Here is a 20,860-nt window from a genome sequence, read left to right on the forward strand (position 1 = left end):
TTGAAGAATTTGCAGATTACAAGACAAGTGATATGTAGGCCTGATAAAAGGGAACAAACTAAAAACAGTGGCAAGGGCTTTTTCAAGTTTTCACACAATTTACAAGAGTGTCTACAAAAAGGCAAACAACAGCACACCAAAAATAAAAATAATAATAAAAGAAAGAACAAGAAAGCGTTGTTGCCATGTCTCGGGTGGATTTTGAGGCTGAGATTAAAAGGCAATTTTTATTATGAGCTCAAGCCCTATTTTTTTTCAGATTTGTTTGTTGCATTGGCGTTTAAATTAATATTGCACACCATGCCTAATGTTAGATATTAGTTTCATTGGCACTGCAATACAATTCATTGACTGCTTAGGTCTAATTTAATGCAGTGTACTGTAAAGAAAATTATGAATTATATCTGCTGCAAATAAGTAGATAAAACACTTTAAAAAGTTGTCAACAGGACGAGAAAAGATTAGCGTTAATGTTGTTGGTTCTTATCCCATGTTGTACCAGTTGGTCAAACTGCTTTAATTAGATTGAGTGATTATTAGAAAAACTCACAATTGATGGCATGAAAATATGATTTTGCTTTGGAAGGATATTGTTCCTTCTAAAATGAAAAAGCCAAATACAAACACCTCTGCTTACTGTTATCATTGCGTTCCATTACCACATTACTTTTGTCAGAACTGGCAGAAGGAAAAACTTAAAAGGACAATAAACAGCATGCTGAGCACAGTCCTGACTTATCAGAGCCTGCCAACATCTGAAAGTTGTCTCTAGTCAGACTTCACCAGACTGGAAGCAAAGCAGCAGAAAGGAGACGCAGATGCTGCTTAAGTGTCAAGGTGTCGACTCTGCAGGAAAATTCATCTCACCTTATTCATAAGGCTTTTATCCTCACAGTATGTTGAAGACAGACCTGGGACCCTTGTCTTTGACTTATTATTATTATACATATTTTTTAAATCTGAAACTAAAATTCTCCAGCCTTTCAATAGAAAAAAAAACAATGCTCTTAATGACCCTGCCTGAACCACTATTCATCGACCTGTCCAAATGGAACCATTGTTTGCCGGGAAAACTCCACAAATGGTTCCTGTGGCTGCCACACTGTGAAGAAAATGACAGATGTATTGTAAGAGGTCTTTCAAAATTCCCTGCCTGTTCGACCATGTACTAGCCGAGTGGTGCCCATTAATGCAAACGGTCTTGACTAGAGAATCTATAAAACAAGGGAGTCAAACATGTTCAGAGTGTTGAGAGTGCACTTGCGCACAGCAGACACACTGCAAGCATTCTGACTTTCTGAGAAAAGACAAATGGTAAATGGACTGCATTTATTTTCTAGTGTTAGCGACCACTCAAAGATCTCTACAATACAGCCACCATTCACCCCATTCACACACACGCATACATTGGTGGCCGAGGCTACCATACAAGTTGCCACCTGCTCATCAGATAAACATTCACGCACATTCACACAGCACAGCAATTTGGGGTTCAGTATCTTGACCAAGGACACCAAGACATGTACACTGCAGAGGCCAGGGATCAAACCAATGCTTTACCGCCTGAGACAAACATGCCCCTATGATGTAATAATGAAATAACATTCAATATAGGACAAATAGATGTAGGTTTTTGTCATTATCATTGACATTCTGAGTAAAGTCAGAATGTCAATGATCTATCAACACAGTCCATGTATGGAGGTTCTCAAACACCACCTTACAATTGGATTTAATTAATGGCAGATGTTGGCATTTTATTATCATTCACAGAATCATATTTAGAAATCTAAAGTTATCAAGTCTAAATTAAAAATATATACATATATTGTATGTTTGTGCACTGCTGTAGTAGAATGTTCCACTATTTTAAATTACATTTTCAAAACATTCAGTTTTTAGCATTCTTACAGCAGGTGATTCATCGCTACGATCTCTTGCTGCTTGGTAAGAGGTGGTTTGGTCTAACTCCTAATTTCCACCGGTTGCGGAACGGCTCCGCTGTGGAGCAGCTCCGTGCTCCGCCGTCCATCAATATCTACCAGGTCTGGATTTGTTGCGGAACGGCTGCGGCCATGACTGACAGCTGAAGTCACGAGGACCCACGAGATCTCTCAAATTCATGTAGAATAGAACCACAAAACCAACAACAGTTTGTTTCTATCCAGAGGAGTAGAGGGGAAACAACTCTGTGCTGTGTTTTCAAGGTGGAGTGCAGGGAAATATGATCCGCCGTGAGCACAGTGTATTTTATTTTGAAAATTAACCAGATGTTTTATTTTATTTCTATGCTTGACTTCCTGTCCCGCACTATCTGAATTGTGCTGAATTGCGTCTGGCAAAAATAGAACCTCTGCGTATCTGCTCCGGAGGGCTGTGGATCGCCGGAGCTGGGACGCAGTTGGAACGCAGCCGTTCTTTAGTCGGTCAGTGGAAAAGCACACATTGGCCCTCATTTATCAACCTAACGTAGAAACTAGCGCAAATATGAGCGCAGAAATCATCTTATGACAGGCTTCACATGTGATTCATGAAACGTTCATATCACACCAATCAGAGCGTAAGAATGGTCGTACATTGATAAATGCAGCGGCTGGAAACGATCGTCATTTAAATATCACGCCCCAATGTATTCTGGGTTTTGAGGCCTCGCCCTTACAATTTACGACGTGGTGAGACGTAATACGGCTTAGCAGCGGCACTTTTCAGAGGTGGAGATTGAAACCCTGATATCTCAGGTTCATTTGCACTAACGTGTGTACTTTTTGGCAGCCTGAAAACTGGTATTAAAGGCTGTAGAAAGAATGCGGAATGGAAAGAGATCAGTAATGCGCTCAACAGTGTTGCCGTAGTCAGGCATCGGGTCATCTGGCTCCATCACTACATTTATGGCACTGTGTTTTCCTGCGCGATGTTGTGCAAAACCCCACAGGCTAAAACAATGTTGCAGACCGGCGCATAGAGGTCTTCTAAAAGAGACAGATCTGCCATTGCTGATAAGTGATCAACTGATGACTTCTTTTTCTCCTGTTAAACTTTTTTATATACTGCACCGCAAGTCCAAACTAACTCGAAAACTTGCGTACACGAGTTCAGACCAGACGTGAGATTTTTCCGCAGCCTACGCTCACGTTCAAATTGATAAATGCCGAGCTTTGCGTAGGAATCGGCGTACGCCCGTCCTACGTCTGTTTTAGGTCGTACGCACGTTTCATAAATGAGGGCCATTGACTTTAATGGAAACCTATTGACTCCACCGCCGTTCTGGAGCCGGTGGAAATTGGCAGTAATAATTCTAAAAGTACACGGACTGTATGGGCCCTATCTTGCACCCGGTGCAGCGCAAAGCCCGTCGCAAGTGTCTTTGCTATTAAGACCAACGCAGTTGTCAATTTCCCGTCCAGCGCCCGCCTTGTTTAAATAGCAAATGCACCTGCCCCCATCTGTGCGCCCATGGGCGTGATGGTCTTACAGGGAGGTGTGTTCAGGTGAATTCTTGGCATATTGCTATCTTTAGGCAGCGGGAAGATATCGCGCCATTGACCAACAATTCATTGTTATTGTAACAGCAAATTAGTAAAATGCGTCTAGGCTCAGCACAGCACGCGCACACTATGCTTGTTACACACACAGGGGAGGGCATCAGCACACAAACATGCAAAAGAATAAAAATAAAAATATTACGGTGCAAATCCAGCATCATAATAGCAATGCGCCAAGGTACAAACGCTCCTGGCTTTTAAAGGGAATGGGAGATGACATGGTTTACTGCATGGTATGCTCAAAACACACCTATGAATTAATGAAGACACTAAGTACAACCCTTTTGAACTATGCACCCGGTGCACAGACCCTTTTTTCCGCCGTCAAACTAGCAAAAGTGGATTTGGACACGCGCTAAACGCACATGCGCTTTACGCCGTGCGCTTAGATCGTTAAAATAGGGCCCAAAATGTTTTTCTCCCCCTTCTCTCCCCTCTCTCTCTTTCACACAGAGAACACAGTGCACACTGGTAAACAGACTGTCACACATGCCCTCTTTCTCCCACATTTACAGACACACACACACACACACACACACACACACACACACACACACACACACAAAAAAAGGTTAAGGTCAAGATACTCAAGATCATAGTGGACCGAGCTCTGCAAACCCAAAGAAATGTTCAAAAATTTGCATGGGTAAAGTGTTAAAAAGGAAAGGTCATAGAACTTACTCCAGTTATATAATGCACTCAATTATTCACATGCCATTTTTCTCAAGGCTGCCAGAATTTCTTGAAGTGGAGAATTGGACTTCATGAAGAAGCCACTTGTGAGAAACTAAAGACAGAGGGGAGACGGGGACAAAACGTCAACCCAAAGATCACCAGGGTGTACCCATTCATTGTGCTGCATTGTTTGTTTTTTTTGCAGTGCAACACTGGAGAGAAAATTGCTGTGTCCCAGGAGAGGTAACCTGCTTATGTAGTGTGCTTCCCCTTTAACCTAGCTGTAAGCCATTCTCACCTGTCAGATCACTGCCTGGATGCATGCTTATGTGTGTGTGTGAATGTGCGTCTAGTTGAGTGTTTGCTCAAGTTCACGTGTGTGTGTGTGTGTGTGTGTGTGTGTGTGTGTCAGGGTTTGTGTGTGCATGTGGGATTTTCTTTTTCTTTCTTTTTTCAAGAGGAAAAGCATTTTTCTCAACCCTTGTCAACAGCCTAAAGCCATTCAAATTAAGCTTCAAGTTTTTATCTTCCTATGCTTTACTCTCTCTCTCTCTCTCTCTCTCTCTCTCTCTCTCTCTCTCTCTCTCTCTCTCTCTCTCTCTCTCTCTCTCACGCATACACACACACCACTCTCATAGTAGAGAGTTTAAGAGCACAATTTTGTCTATAGTTACTGCAGTGGTCTTGTGTTCAGCGAGTGCCCTCAGAAATGTTAGTCACTAAGCTGAGGTGTACTCCATATATTTGCTTGAGCATGGATGTGTGTGTGTGTTCTTACACCCAGCACAATGTTATTTACACTGTCTAGCTCTCAAACATTCAATCAGGGGCAGAAAATTGAATGTTCTTTATCTTCCACAGCCTAGCTCAGGTGCAGTTTATATTGGGAAACGCCACTAACCTTCCATCTCTTCTCTATTTATCTACCTTTCCTTTATCCTTCTGTCCTGCTGTTTAGCTCAGTGTAATCATAACTTTAATTTATATTTATAATATTGGGACATTACAGTGGGGGAAATAAGTATTTGACCCCTTGCTGATTTTGCAGGTTTGCCCACTTACAAAGAATGCAAAAATCTACAATTTTAATCATATGTACATTCTAACAGTGAAAGACAGAATCCCAAAGAAAATTCCAGAAAATCACATCATATGAATTTATTAAAATTGATAACCATCTGATGAGGAAAAACAAGTATTTGACCCCCTGGACAAACAGCATGTTAATATTTTGTAGAAAAGCCATTATTGGCCAGCACAGATGTCAAACGGTTTTTATAGTTGGTGACAAGGTTTGTGCACATTTCGGCAGGGATGTTGGCCCACTCCTCCCTGCAGACAGCCTCCAAATCATTCAGGTTCCGAAGTTGTCGCCTGGCAACTCGAATTTTAAGCTCCCTCCAAAGATTTTCAATCGGATTCAGGTCTGGAGACTGGCTAGGCCACTCCAGAACCTTGATGTGCTTCTTCTTCAGCCACTCTTTTGTTGCTTTGGCGGTGTGCTTAGGGTCGTTGTCGTGCTGAAACACCCATCCTCGACCCATCTTCAGCTCTCTCACTGAGGGAAGGAGATGTCGGTCCAGAATTCCACGATACATGGCCCCGTCCATCCTCCCCTCAATACGATGGAGTTGTCCCGTCCCCTTGGCTGAAAAGCACCCCCAAAGCATGATGTTGCCACCACCATGCTTGACGGCGGGGATGGTTTGGGTTGTACTCGGTGTTCTTTGCCCTCCAAACACGACGAGTTGAGTTGAGGCCAAAAAGTTCTATTTTGGTCTCATCTGACCACATCACCTTCTTCCAGGCCTCTTCTTAGTCGTCCAGGTGGTGAATGGCGAACTTCATGCGGGCCTGTACATGTTTCTTCTTGAGCAGGGGGACCTTGCGTGCGCTGCAGGATTTCAATCCATGACGGCGTAGTGTGTTACCAACCGTTTCTTTTGTAACTGTGGTCCCAGCTGCCTTCAGTTGATTCATCAGTTCCCCCCTTGTGGTTTTGGGATGATTCCTCACCGTTCGCATGATCAGGGACACCCCACGAGGCAAGATCTTGTGTGGAGGCCCAGACCGAGGGAGGTTGGCGGTGGTGTGGTGCTTCTTCCATTTCCTGATAACTGCACCGACAGTTGATCTTTTGTCTCCAAGTTGCTTTCCGATTCTCTTGTAGACCATCCCAGCCTTGTGCAGATCAACAATCTTGTCCCTGATGTCCGTAGAAAGCTCTTTGGTCTTGCCCATGGTGGTGATGTTGGATGCTGGTTGTTTGGGTGTTGACAGGTGTCTTTTATACAGGTAACGAGGTGAGGCAGGTGTATTTGATGTAGATAATTGGTTCGGATTGGGGCTGTGTCTTAAAGAAAGACTAACTGGCTTGTAGGAGCCAGAATACTTGCTGTTTGTCCAGGGGGTCAATACTTGTTTTTCCTCATCAGATGGTTATCAATTTTAATAAATTCATATGATGTGATTTTCTGGAATTTTCTTTGGGATTCGGTCTTTCCCTGTTAGAATGTACATATGATTACAATTGTAGATTTTTGCATTCTTTGTAAGTGGGCAAACCTGCAAAATCAGCAAGGGGTCAAATACTTATTTCCCCCACTGTATATATATATATATATATATATATATATATATATAAAAAAGTTTGGGGTCACTTAGAAATTTCCATTACAGACAGAATACCAGCTGAGATCAGTTGCATTGTTTTTTTAACCAGGGCAACAGTTTTCAGATTACATTATGTTCTTACATAATTGCAAAAGGATTCTCCAGTGTTTTCTCAGTTAGCCTTTTAAAATGATATCAGATTAGTAAACAGAATGTGCCTTTGGAACATTGGATGAATGGTTGCTGATGATGGGCAATGTAGATATTGCATTAAAGCTCAGCCACTTCTTTCTACAACAGTCGAGAACCCTTTTGCAATTATGTAAGCACATAATGTAATCTGAAAACTGTTGCTGTTGTTAAAAAAACAATGCAACTGATCTCAGCTGGTACTCTGTCTGTAATGGAGTGGAATGGAAATTTCTAAGTGACCCCAAACTTTTTACTGGTAGTGTATATATATAATAAAGTCCAATGAATAGATCAGGCATGATAAAAGGATGTTCAATATACAGGTATCGATAACATGTCTGAAATTCCAGCAACTCCAGTCCACATTGCTACACTCTCATTATGGGCTCTCCATCAGTCTCACTTGGCAGTGCTGTAGTGGTGAAATTTGGTATACTGGTCTGGTCCAGTGTTTTGCTTGACATCAAACCGGTTAGAATTTTTTTACACTGGCCCAAGCCTATCTGCAGCATTAGCAAAGTTTTATAATATTGAGCATTAGCAGCTGGGACACAATCTGTTATTTAAGGGCTTTTATTAATGTTCAATGCCAATGTCCTACCATGAATGTGCATGGTATCTACAGTATGATTAAGTAGCTAAAAACACTTGGTTAATGTTAGGGACAAACCGTGGTTAGGGTTAAAAAAGCCATCATTAAGTGTTGGTCTGAGATGAAATGTGATCTTCCGTTACTAGGATGAAACTCTGACAGGCTGAAGGCTCATTCACTACACCAACCTTCACACCTTTTTTCACTTTTCACTTGGCTGCCTAAAGGGCACACTGATTCCTGCGTTGGCAGGAAGCATTGGCGTTGGTCATAAATTGTGTGCTTCAGAATCTAAATGGACTGCTTAATTCCTGTTGGTAATGAGAAATGTATCCATTTTTGTGTTCAATATCAATATCTATATAGAACCTTCACACGTTTACTTATTTGAAAGTACAAGCAGTTACACAAAGAAGAATAAGGTAGATTTTCATTTCTTCTTCTTTCTTATTTTTTGGTGTTGGTAGCTTAAAATACCGACAGCATCACTAACACAGGTAGATGCATTGACAATGCATTGATTATTGTTCATGACTAATGAACAAATAGCATCAGATGGGATTGTGCCACTAAATCTAATGGAAAGAAACTGAGTAAATATCCAATAATTGCACTTGTGAGCAATCCTTTGCTGCAAAGATTTGCATAAAAACAAGCAAAGCTGTACCTACAATACTCACTAGATATACATAGACATAGCCTTTAAGAAAACCTGACAACTTGCATCGATAAACAAGATCACTGCATATTTGTTTTCCTAAGTAAAAACGCAATAATTTTGAGAATGAGAAACTCACAAACCTGTTCCAAATTACAGGGGGTAGGAAGGGGGACAGCGTTTTGTTTTGCCTAGTTCCTATTTTGAAAGCTAATTAGCTAAATGTATTCACACCATTCTCTTGAATGTGTCATGCATTTGGAAATAGTTTTTTTCAACCATTTTGATCATTATTTTTGTTCAAAGACTGGAACTAAATGTGTGTTCTTTTCACCTCGACTCTTTAGTGTCTTTATGCCGCTCAAAACCACCAGAGGACAACGTGCTGAAGGTCATACAGTTGTCAAAACAGACTATGTATTCAGAAACCAGTAAACACTGCAGCCTTTTTGTGGTCATTTGTCAAGAGTAATTGTGGAGACTAACATCAAACAGCAAAAACACTCTCAAGTTTATGCAAATTAACCACATGAGAATTAGGAAAGTGTTTATATTTTGAATCCAGCTAGATGCATAAATAAATTAACACAAGCGTGAACACACGGACACACACACACACACACACACACACACACACACACACACACACACACACACACACACACACACACACACACACACACACACACATACACACACACAAACGGTGTGTGTATGCACATTGTTTGAGACACATTGTGTATTTGAAGGAATGGAACACACTTTCATTGTCAGTCTGCCACTGTAAGCTGGATCATCATGTCATTTGGTGATTAGGCTTTTGTGGGCTAACTGTTTCAGAAGCAGAGGCCTTTACCCATGCACCCAGGGAACAGACCACACCACCCCTCCTCCCCTTCCCCTAGCCTTGCCTTGTCTTGCCAGTTAAAGTCTCTCCCGCCTGAGAGTGTTTAGAAAACAGTGTGCAGAAGTGTTGAAGATGCGTCATTTTCTCACAACAAGGGTTCCCATGATATCTCTCTGCTTTGAGTAGCTATTAATGCCCTTTCTTGCTCAGTGGTTTGTCAAATGCATTAATCAGCAATGGATGGAAAGCAGGAGAGGAGAGGAGAGGAGAGGAGAGGAGAGGAGAGGAGAGGATAAACATGTCCATATTCTTTTATGTTTTTATGACTGATAATCCTTGGCCAAATCAGATATTTGAGCACCTGGCTACCACCACTGTAATCCGTTATGCCTTGTTCTAAACACTGACCTCTCAACGACGACAAAATTGCTTGAAAATGACTTTCCCTGGTTCTATGTAAGACAATTTCTCCCTCATCATTATCTAAATCTGCTTGAAAAAGAGGCACACTCCTTTCAACTTTGATTGGTACACTGATTGCTTTTCATCTTCTTTTCTTTTTCTCTCAGCCTTTTGTGTTACAGTTGCGGCTGCATATCTGCATAGAGTATGAGAGCCTTTCAACACTTAGAAGAAAGTTTAAATTAAAGGCACTTTTCTTGGCTGTGCCTTGTCAAAACTCTTTAGACTGCTGCATGCATATTATTGCATATTTATTCGGAGCAACATAGCTAGTGACAAGCTCAATGAAGTGACACTTCGGATTTGATGAAACATTGAGTGCAGTAGCGCCGGCGGGATTCTATTTTATAGTATGCACAAGAACCACCAACCCGCTAGTAGGTAGGTTCCCAGGCGTGCATATACACAGTCTACTAAGCCAGCGAACGAGAGAGTGAATCATGTGTTTTTTTTGTACTAGCGTTACCGATAGAGGGATGGACTGGGACCAAAAATTGGACCTGGCATTTTGGCCCAGACTGGCCCATCACATAAGATCACAAATACCACCCATCCTTGCGCTCCCCTGAATATGTATACCAACTCCTACTCATTAAAACTACTAACGCCATGTAATGAGTAAGCAAGAATCAGTGAGAGTTGACACATTAAATACTTCAAAAAAGTAATAATATAATATAGTATATTTATATAGTAAATCATATATAAAATGGTATACTCCTCATGAATCATAAAATAAGCTATATATATATATATATATATATATATATAAATATATATTTTTATTTTCGTTTATCATTTCACGACTGAAGAGGCCCGTGCTTTAATTTGAAGAGGTCTATCATGAGTTTCTGTCTGCCAATGCAGATGGAAAAGCTACAATTCTCGTTAAGAAAGTTTGCATGATGTGCAACGTTTATCTAGGCTACTTTAAAGACACAAATGTAAAGTAAAAAGTACAAGCTTTAGGTTCGATAAACCTTAAGGTGGTGTTTTGCTTATTATTAAGATGTAGGCTACTTTGTTGAATGAAAGGTAGGCTAATATAGCCTAATAATAATAAAATGGTGAGAACATCATCAGTCAAGACTCAGATACCCGTGCACTTAGCCAAACTAATGCAATCATACACTATAGCATGCCTACTTCTTTTATTGCTGTAGTGTTATCATCAACAGTTTGTCCAGCACTTGTTTTTGGCTCAGTTTAAGTAAGGGGCAATTGTGTTTTAAGGGGAGTTCTGCTTACCGCAGGTTCTACCCTCACTCCCTCATCTCTGTCCATATCCTCCTGAGTCCTCCTCCACTATCATCAGCCACGGGAGCTGATGAAGGTCCTGCTGCTGCCGAAAACATGTCTGTCAATTTGACACAGTTGGCAGCGTCTGCCTGAAGGGTCTGTTTCTTTTTCTCACGCAGCTACTCTGCACCTCCTTTGCGTTTCTTCTCCATGATCTCTATCACTATTCTAGCCTGGCAGATGCACACCCAAAACTGCATGCAGGCAAAGAGGGTGCTGTTTAAAGATATGATGTCCTCATCATTGTCTTGGTTAACATTATCCTCACCTAGCACCACTTCACAGCTAGCTGCTGCTGCTGTAGCGGCATGTGCAACGCTTTTGACGTTGTTGTTCCTGTCTGTCTGTATCCCCAACAGTAGCCGTAAAAAAGTTTGTCATCTTTGGCAGCGTTGCCATTGGATAGATATAATAATAAAGTGTTTAGATGATATTAGAGATAATAATAAAGTGTTTATATAGATGATATTAGGTAATAATAAAGTGTTTATATAGATATTAAAGATATCATAAAGTGTTTATAGAGATGATATTAGGTAATAATAAAGTGTGTATATTGATTATATTAGGTAATAATAAAGTGTTTATATAGATGATATTAGAGATAATAATAGTGTTTATATAGATGATATTAGGTAATAATAAAGTGTTTATGTAGATATTAGAGATATAATAAAGTGTTTATATAGATGATATTAAGTAATAATAAAGTGTGTATATAGATTATATCAGGTAATAATAAAGTGTGTTTATAGATTATATTAGGTAATAATAAAGTGTTTATATAGATGATATTAGATATGAACCCTGGCCCTCCACCTCCATGTACAAGAGAAGAGAATTGTTCTCCAAATTGATTGTTTAAAATTGTTGAGTCACATATTAGCTTTCATCTACGCTGTAAATGTAGCGTAGAGTTTTCATGGATTGTCTCTGCATTAGTAATTAGACCTGCTAAAATATATGGGCATCTAGGGATTCCCATCCCACAACTATATCCCACCAATCCTCTCTCAGGAGGTTTTCAAAAAGGGGCAAACTCATGTCTGAAGACCTGCTTCTGTTGGTTCCCCTCTCCTGCCTGTAACTTTTTGCCACATCCTCAACGTTTTGTGGCCCATTATGACATCACTCCATTAAGTGACTGCTGCATGTACTGCTCTAAAGAAACACATACTATATAGAGAAATATATATATATAAATAGATGGATAGATGATTTTATTCTTTTGTATTATAATTTTTGTTCATTACTTGCACAGGAGATATTTGTAAGTACTTCTGTCTCTGCCAAACATCTATGTAATCTTCAAATCTTCAAGTGCCACAGATGTTGTATGGCATCCACTAAACCTCTTTAGATATTTGTAAATGCTACAGTGTGATACCTTTCAATGCAAGTTTATTTTATTTTTTACCAACTATGATTTTTCCTTTTGAAAACAAGAAAAGCAAGACAAAAAAGAAACAAAATCACTCCTATCATTGCACACTTGTGTCGTTCAGACTTTGCTGGTCCAGCTTTGACATGATGATCTAACTAACACTAATATTGTAACTGAAATATGTATGATCCTATGATGAGCGATCGATGATGTGCTGTCCTAAATGGACTAGCCCATATCTGTTGTAAAACCCTTTTTTGTACACCTGCTCATCAACTGACAGTGAAGTAGTGAATTTCATTTCTTTTCTGATTTGGTTTATTTTACCTAAATGGATACAGTGATACAGTGTGTTTTGTTTATAAATCACTAATAAAGTTTTCTTTCTTAAAACAAAGTGACAAAGTTTAAAATAAAAGTGGACTCAACTGTCCACAGTAGTGGGGCTTCCATAAATAGGAAATGGCACACTGTTGTACCCTTTGTTGTACCCTGGAGTTTTGTTCACATTGAATAGGAACCCTGTATTTGTACCCTGTATTTTTTTTTTCTTCATTTTGTATGGCCCTAGCTCTCTTGCACCTGCACTCTTGTACAACATAAATGTTATAATAAATGTCATATATGATTTTAAAATAAAGTTTATAATCTGCCATTTTTTTATGTGCCCCTCTGGTTAAACACTGGCCCCTCCTTGGCCCCCCTAGTAAAATTTGTCTAGAACCGCCACTGGTTGCCAAATACTTACCGGCGTCTTTTTTCTTTTTTCTTTTTTCTTTTATTTGAGCTGCTTGATTAACTTTGTTTCATTTTTTGTGTCAGACTCGTCTTGCTTCGTCTCGGTTTGTGTACTTCCCAGTTCTCTTGTCACTGTGTGTTTATCTTTCACGCCGCACACCATTACAGACTAGTCCATTTCAATGTGAAAGTAGGGGGTGTATGGAAAAACCTAGCCTATGTTATATTTTTGACTGAAGTGTTTTGGGCCAGCTCAGTGTCAATTGAAAAAACAATAGGCCGCCGATATAGGCCTACCACTTCTATGGGCCGGTTCATGGGCTGGACAAAAAAAAAAAAAAAAAAAAAAGTATCGGCAGTTGGCCCAAAAAGCACGTCGGCCCACCGGGAAAGTGCCCGGTATGCCAGATGGCCAGTCCGCCCTTGTACCGATATAAAACCACCAAAAAAAACTCTGATTAGCCTACTAAACGCATTTCAAATACCAGCCAACAGGCCGGGTTTACACAATCCTCATTGCAGCTCTCATACAGTAGCTCATTAAGTGTCATGCAGAAAGCCAAATATATCTTCACGCACACATTCTTACACAATATCCATACTTTCACACATGATCAAAAATATGTAGTCATATCTGTAGTGAATTTCAACAAAACTAAAATATCTAAATAAGCCACTGAGAGGCGAACGTGCAAAGTTTTGTCAGACATGTTTTCTGGGTAAAATAAACCAATGTCCAGCGCGCTGTACTTTGGATTTGGCATTAACTTGTTTATGAAAGCACTCAAAACAATGCTAAGAAACCCCCCCCCCCCTCTCGGCTCTACCAACCACACTGACCATGCATGTACCATGCATTCCTGTTTTGTCAGAGAGATGGGAGATGATGGACTGGCTTCCAAAATCCAGAACTCCCCACTGTAAAAAATCAATTTGAAAAGAATGTACGCACGGTGCATACCGGATTATAGCTGCTGGTGCTACTGATTGAGTGCCACTGGCTATCTTCCCAAAAACTGTTCCAGAAAATACATTTTCAAAAACCTTACACATTTGGCAAGACAGAACAGACAAATAAGGACAAGTTCCCCTGGTGAATCAAGTTCTTACTTACTGCCTCTGAAATAATGATTTCACAAGTGCTAAATTGTAAAGTACTAAATAATTATGAATATCACAGATAATATAGCGACCAAACACACAGCATCCACAGCACACCTGCTTGAATTACTACCATGTGCTTTGACTATTGATTGCAATGTCAAATTATGTGGAAACAAGCTAATGGTTATCTAATGAGCAAATCCAGGAAATTTGACTTAAATTAGCAATGATGCAAGATCAAAGAAAATGCTACACATTAATGAGGAGTTTTCAGAGAGAACAGGAGGGGCTCCCCATGGGATGTGTCGAGTTGAAGGAGATAAAGACGCAACCCACAAACTCAACATCTCTGGGTGTGGGTAATTACAAGGGACTTCAGGGGCTCTTTGTCTGTGGGAAATGAGTTGTGCGTCATGTACGAACCAAAACAGTCTCTGGATTCATTAGATTCCATATCTAAACAGGGAATAATAAAGCACTATTAATGTAGTTGTGCCATGGCCATGCTTTCACTGATTTTATACAATTACTCAAGGAAAACCAGACATGCACAAACAAGGCAGTAATGACCTGTTACACAAGTTATCAAGGGAAAATGTATCTAAAGGGGGTTTGCTAGTGAGGTTTTTTTTCAGCTCAGTAGCAACAAGAGCAGGGAATTAATTCAAAGAAGATGGCCTCTCTTATGATATACAGTTTGTTTTTCTTGCATGAAGCCATTGAACACTTTACTGTATATCATGCAGATATGTTTGCAATTGTGCACAAGCATGTTTATTAATATATACAGTAGGTTACACAGAATATTTGTGCAAGCAAGACTTGCAAGACTTGCTCTGACAGCACTGAAGGTGATTTTATCTCATACTAATGCTGGTGTATACAAGGCAATCAGTGCCTTGTTGGGTATTTAGCGCTTGGCTTCAATACAGTGTCACTTTCTGACTCAGGGGCTGAATGGAGCCTTACTACTAACTCTCCTGCATAGCAATGACAGAGAGGACACCAGTGAGGTCTCACTGATTTCCGTTACATAATTGTAACATCCACTCTGAAGGCTTACTGAGCCTCAATGTAGTCGCTGAAAACTCTTCCCCCAAACTAGACCTTTGCATACACATACAATATTTTAGCCTCCCATTTCATTTGCCTTGTACAGTACTATTTATAGACTACAGTTTTATCCCAGGTTTGACTGTGATTGAGATCTTTGATTCAGACAAAAAAGACAGAAGTTTAATTTAAATCCACACTAGTGCATGTGCAGACAAAATGAATGTACTGTGTCTGCACAGTGAACATTAAACATTTCAGAGTTTAGCAAAGCACAAATAGAAAATCAAAACATTCAATGGATTACTCTGTTGAAATTTAAAGTGAAAGTTTATGTAAAGTTTATCAGCACTTGACAGAAGTTGTTGTGCAACAGATCCACGAAGAAAAGCTTGTGTATGCCAATAAGGAAAAGCAGCATGAGGTTTTACGATTAGACTTATAGTGACATCAAAATATAAAATAAGAAGCAAAGAGCAGTGTGACGAAAGAAATAAAAAAAAAGAAAGAACCAGCATACCAAAGCACAGGAGAGGGGTTGTTATAGCAGCTACTGTGCTGACAGCTTTCAAGCAAGAGCCACTGGAGTAAGAAGAGAGGCCATTCCCTTTCTTCTTCTTCACCCCTCCTTCCCTTCCTTTCTGATCTGACCCTCACCATCACTCCCACTACTCCCCTCCACCCTCCCCACCTTTACCTGAGCCTCGCATTTCCCAAGGGGCATTAAACTCACTGCCGCTGTTTGATTTAGACAGGTCGGGTGTCAGTGTTCGCTACAAGCCCATGGTGAACCATGAATAATGGATCTGCCACAGGTCTGGGTCCCCATGGGACTCCCAGCTGCCCCCTCCCCTCACTCCTGCTGTGACTGGAATAGTCAATGTCCCATTAACAACCAATGATTCATAAAGGTTCTCACTGCCAGTGCACGGAAACAGGAAACGTGAAAGAGAGATTGCTGATGGGAGGCAGATAGTGGAGCCTGATATATGTTTATGTAATCTTTTGTTGATCCTGTCCCTCAAAGTTCAGCACTTTCCTGAACAAATGTGTGAGGGCTCTGCATTTAAAGTGCAATGTAAGTGGGTTTTATGATTCATGTTGAATCACAGTGTCATCTGCACAAATGTACAGTACAGTAGGTCATCCTAGATTAAAAAAAAACAAAAAACATCTATTAGAAGAAAAAGCAAGAGTGTGCTCTACAAATAGATGTTGATGTTGCCAATTGATGTGCAAATCATTGGACTATTACATCTTAGAAAATGTATGTAATTAACACTGTTAGTGCATGATGTAGTGTGGAGTATGTCATATCTCTGTGTACAATAGGAACAAAAAAACATATCCCCATGCTACTTGTGTTACAGCAGCAGCCATAATCAGCCAAGAGCATAAACTTAGATGAAGGTGAATGTGTTTTTGTGAATGTGTGATACAAACACATATTTGTAAGGCACTCATTATTAGATAATAAAAGATTTGATGTAGTTTATGTCACTCTGTTTAGGGTTAACAATAATTTAGAAACAGTGCTTTGAATTGAAAGGGTTTCGGAATGAGATTAGGTACTGTATGTCAAAGGGTTATTTATCATCAAGGGTTTTACTGCTGTTACACTGCAGTAAAATTAAATGAAATAAATAAAATGAACTAATATTTTTTGAGCAAAATCTAAAACAACAATGTAAGGATCCACAGTAGATTCCAGCACTCATATATAGTGTCATATAAGTCAGTTATACAGTATACAGTCAAATAAATGCACCACTAGGTTGACATCATACTGCACTAACACTTCCACTTGGACCCAACAGATTAACTTCAGAAGCAACATGATCAGTCTCGTCATGGACAGGGATATTTACTTTGGTGATTTTAAATCACCAAAGTGACTTCTACTAATCTGCTGCAACTATAGCAGTGTGCAGGTGACATTACATTGCACTTGCTCATTTAACCTTCCACTCCCTTACTCTCTTTTTCATCAGTCCACTTTTCTCCAGATCTGCCACCTCCACCTCTTACATGAACCAGTAGTTCTTCCATCACACTTCCTTTTCCCCATACTCCAACACTGAAGGATCAGAAATCCATATTTCTAATTTCCAGATAGTTAAGATGAATTTAACCATCTGTTGTGGTGAGCCGCTGTAGACCGTTTTAATATCTGTTAAATGTTTGTCTCTTTAGGGGCTTCAGTACAATCCAGTTTGTGCAGCCCAGAGTGTTAGGACAGAAGGCAAAATGTGTTCATGGGGATGCACGTTCCAACACACACACACACAAATGTTCACATTCACAAAGGAGCAGGTCACAGTGCCTACCTGAACTATCATCAGTACATTATTACCACTACAAACAAACACAAATAAGCCCAAGTTACTCTGGGTTTCTATCTTGCTAGTAATGGTGAGCATATTCAAAGGATGATGACAGGTGCATTTACAGTTGTCATTCAGACTGACAAACCAGTCCCTGTGGACTCTAAAACCTTTCAGCCATCACAAAGACTCAGACCACACACAGGGTTTCTTTGTTTTTGCATCAAACACTCTCACAAACACACACACACACACACACACACACACACACACACACACACACACACACACACACACACACACACACATACATACAGAGATGAGAATCCATTACTGAAACCTTATATTAAGCCTACAATGCCACATAATCCCCCAATAAGTATGCAGGTAAGAGGGCAAATACTCACATAGCTGGAATCTGTCTGTCAAATGGCAACCCCCACTAGTAACAGTGCAATGGAAGAGTTTGTGGGATAATGAGCATAAATGATGCTGCTTCACTCTAGAGTTTGGAGCTTGGGAACCAATTCAGACAAATATGCTTTTTGAAGTCTATGTAGCCCTAAATAGGTGGACAATACAATTTAGAATTTAGTTGATTTGAGAGGGGGGTATCACTTCCAGTTCACATAAGTTTTAAAACAAAGAGCATGGGTTTTTCTGTTAGGCCAAAGGCCCAGTGGACAACATTTCACTGAAAGGCATCTCATGTTTCCCAATTACCATTGTAAAGCTGGTACAGGAGGAGCCAACAACATACTTAAAAAAACACATACATGACACAAACATGCTAGCACAACATAGCAGGAACTGAGAGTCAAAACCAATTGCTCTGTTACAAATTACAATTGAATGTGTGCGGCCTGCTTTCAATTACGGTACTCACAGATGGGAAACAGCATTGTTTGACAGTCAAGTGCTTTTCTCCAATCATGATCAGATGAGCAATGAGCTTAGGAGCCTAGGAGGAGGAGATTCAGCAGGGATATGTGTTAACTCTGCTTTTATAAACACTTAACAAATGAAAACAGATTAGCTATTACAAAACCTATTTAACACACATACATGAAAAAGTGGGCTGGACAACTAATAGACTGATGGGCTGGTTTGTAATCTCACCTTTCTTCTCCTACCTCTTCAATGTCCTTATTGGCTGGAGAAGCAAACTGAGTGGCTCAGAAACTGACTGGCTAGGTTAAATCAGCTGCTGTAAGATTGTGGGGCATGCTAAACTACAAACTGTCATGAGAAATGATGGCCATACATGTTTTAGTGCCAAATGTTCTTATCAATACAAGCTAAAGGAGCTCTGAGCATAATTGCCCTGTTTATCAGTTCTATTACAGGCCTTCCAGAGGCATCAAGCGAGGGCAATAAATACACAGGTACTGTAGAGTTACAGTGCAATACCCCATCTCACTTGATATATCTCTAATAAACAGTGCATCCCTCACAAAAAAGAATTATGCTATCTATTTCAATGTCTTCTAGAGTACAATGTCTCACATACCAAAGCAATCACCACGAGAGCCTGATACACGCAGCTGCAAAAACCTAATTTATACCTCTTTTGAGGTGAGTTTCACGGTTATATTTAACATGCATGTGTTATAAATGACAAGTGTCAACCTACACTTTCAAGTAATAAAGTACATGATTAACTAAAGGGAAAATGATTCGTATAGCAAAAGAGCAATGTGAAATGAAATGTTTTTTAGGGAATTTTCTTTACTGGTAACAGATTAAATATTAGTAATTCTGTAGCCTACTCCATGCGATGTAACTGTGTAGTGGAAAGTCAACATTGCTTAATTCAAATAAAAAATTATAGCAAATAAGTTATATAAAGATGCTGATTCAATAATTAATTCAGCCTGTCATTGCTCCATGGTCATCATAGTGGCAAACTAAACATTTGGACTGAGACATTGACTTCTGAGGCTGCAACAACAACTTATCACAAACATTTTAAACAACTATATGGACAATTTCATATTTTTTTTAAGGTAAAACTGTCTTCATGAAAATATGTCTCCACCAATAATCCAAATATGGTTGCACCACAGGCAAGAAAAATGATTCATTGTAATGTGGAAACAAAAAAATTATCTCCAGAGAACACCCCCACTTAAATAACGTAACTATATAACGACCTGGCGTGAGACCGGGTTGGATAGGGATAGATAGGTAGATTGAGATATTTCTCAAAATCCATCGCACAACAAATATGTGGCTTCAAGTTCAGTTTGTATGGTTTAAACGTGTTTTTATCCTTAACATTGCCTCAAAAAAGATCTCTTATACCATTCTGCAATCATGTTAGCTTGCTAGTAGCAGAAGCTAACATAGTGTAACGAGCACCCCAGTGCTGCAGTGTTGAATAAGGAGGCAATGACTGGCTTGCAACTTCGGTGCATTTATTTAGGTAACACAGCTTAACTCAGGTCACTGTTGGCCGTGACCACGCCGTCCATTCAGTCGCTAACAACAGACCGAACCCCCGCCCAGGCTCTTCCTCAACCCCCCCAAAATCCCACAAAACTCGGGTTGTCTCGCGAGACAATCGCCACCCAAATAGGTCTGATATAACCACATTGACCTCTGCTGGTAACATTATTGCATAACACAAACATATAACATAAACATCTGCATAACTGATGAACTCATAATAACAGGGACACATTAACTCAGCTCATTACAATAGCTTATAGACAGCATACTGTATGGACACAAACAACCATAATACAACTTGCAATTATATTAAGGGCTAACTTAATTTACAACAGATAAACAAACCATGCTCTTTGCACATTATAAGTAGGCTATTGGTCAGAGCAGCAAACATACCCCAAATTACCTCTGCTAACTACTAGCTGTTACAGTTAGCTAACGTTATGGTAGTTAGTTTCATCAATCATATAAACATAGACAGCACTTATGTTTACACTAGTACATTAGATTAGAGAAGAACTTACTCTGCAGCAAACTGCTCTTTTATTCCTGTTGACACTGGTTGCTTTCTTTGATTTATCTTTGACTCAGCAGCACTGACAGCTGGTTGCTGACATGAGAGCTTAGGAATGAAGCTGTTTAAAAAAAAGTGAGGCTTGAAATAAAAAAAAAATAAAAAGATCGTCTTTTACTGTCTGTCTCTTAAAATGACAGTATGTTGCCGTGGTGAATGTGATTGATCAGCTAGCTAGCCTAATATTAGCTGCTGATTGTAACTAAGTTAGCAGAGCTTAGTTTGACAGACATTTTCTAACTGAGCAATGGTGTTTCATTTCTTATTCAACAATACAATAGGCTATTGCATTCTTTTACAATTCATATATAAACATAAATTATATGATGCTTTCTAAAATGTTAGCCACACA

General features: G+C 39.7%; 1 long non-coding RNA gene across 1 annotated transcript in view; it reads right to left on the reverse strand.

Moving 5' to 3' along the window:
* LOC114554456 (uncharacterized) overlaps positions 1 to 20,555 on the reverse strand; it is a 37,844-nt gene extending 17,289 nt beyond the window's left edge. Inside the window, exons 1-2 of the long non-coding RNA XR_003692419.1 lie at positions 20,459 to 20,555; positions 18,370 to 18,444 (exon numbers count right to left, since the gene is read on the reverse strand). This is a non-coding gene — a long non-coding RNA (uncharacterized LOC114554456). The remainder of the gene's footprint in view (positions 1 to 18,369; positions 18,445 to 20,458) is intronic.
* Positions 20,556 to 20,860: the final 305 nt, after the last annotated feature.

The sequence above is a fragment of the Perca flavescens genome, chromosome 4 (assembly GCF_004354835.1).
Source record: "Perca flavescens isolate YP-PL-M2 chromosome 4, PFLA_1.0, whole genome shotgun sequence".
Classification (NCBI taxonomy): Eukaryota; Metazoa; Chordata; class Actinopteri; order Perciformes; family Percidae; genus Perca; species Perca flavescens.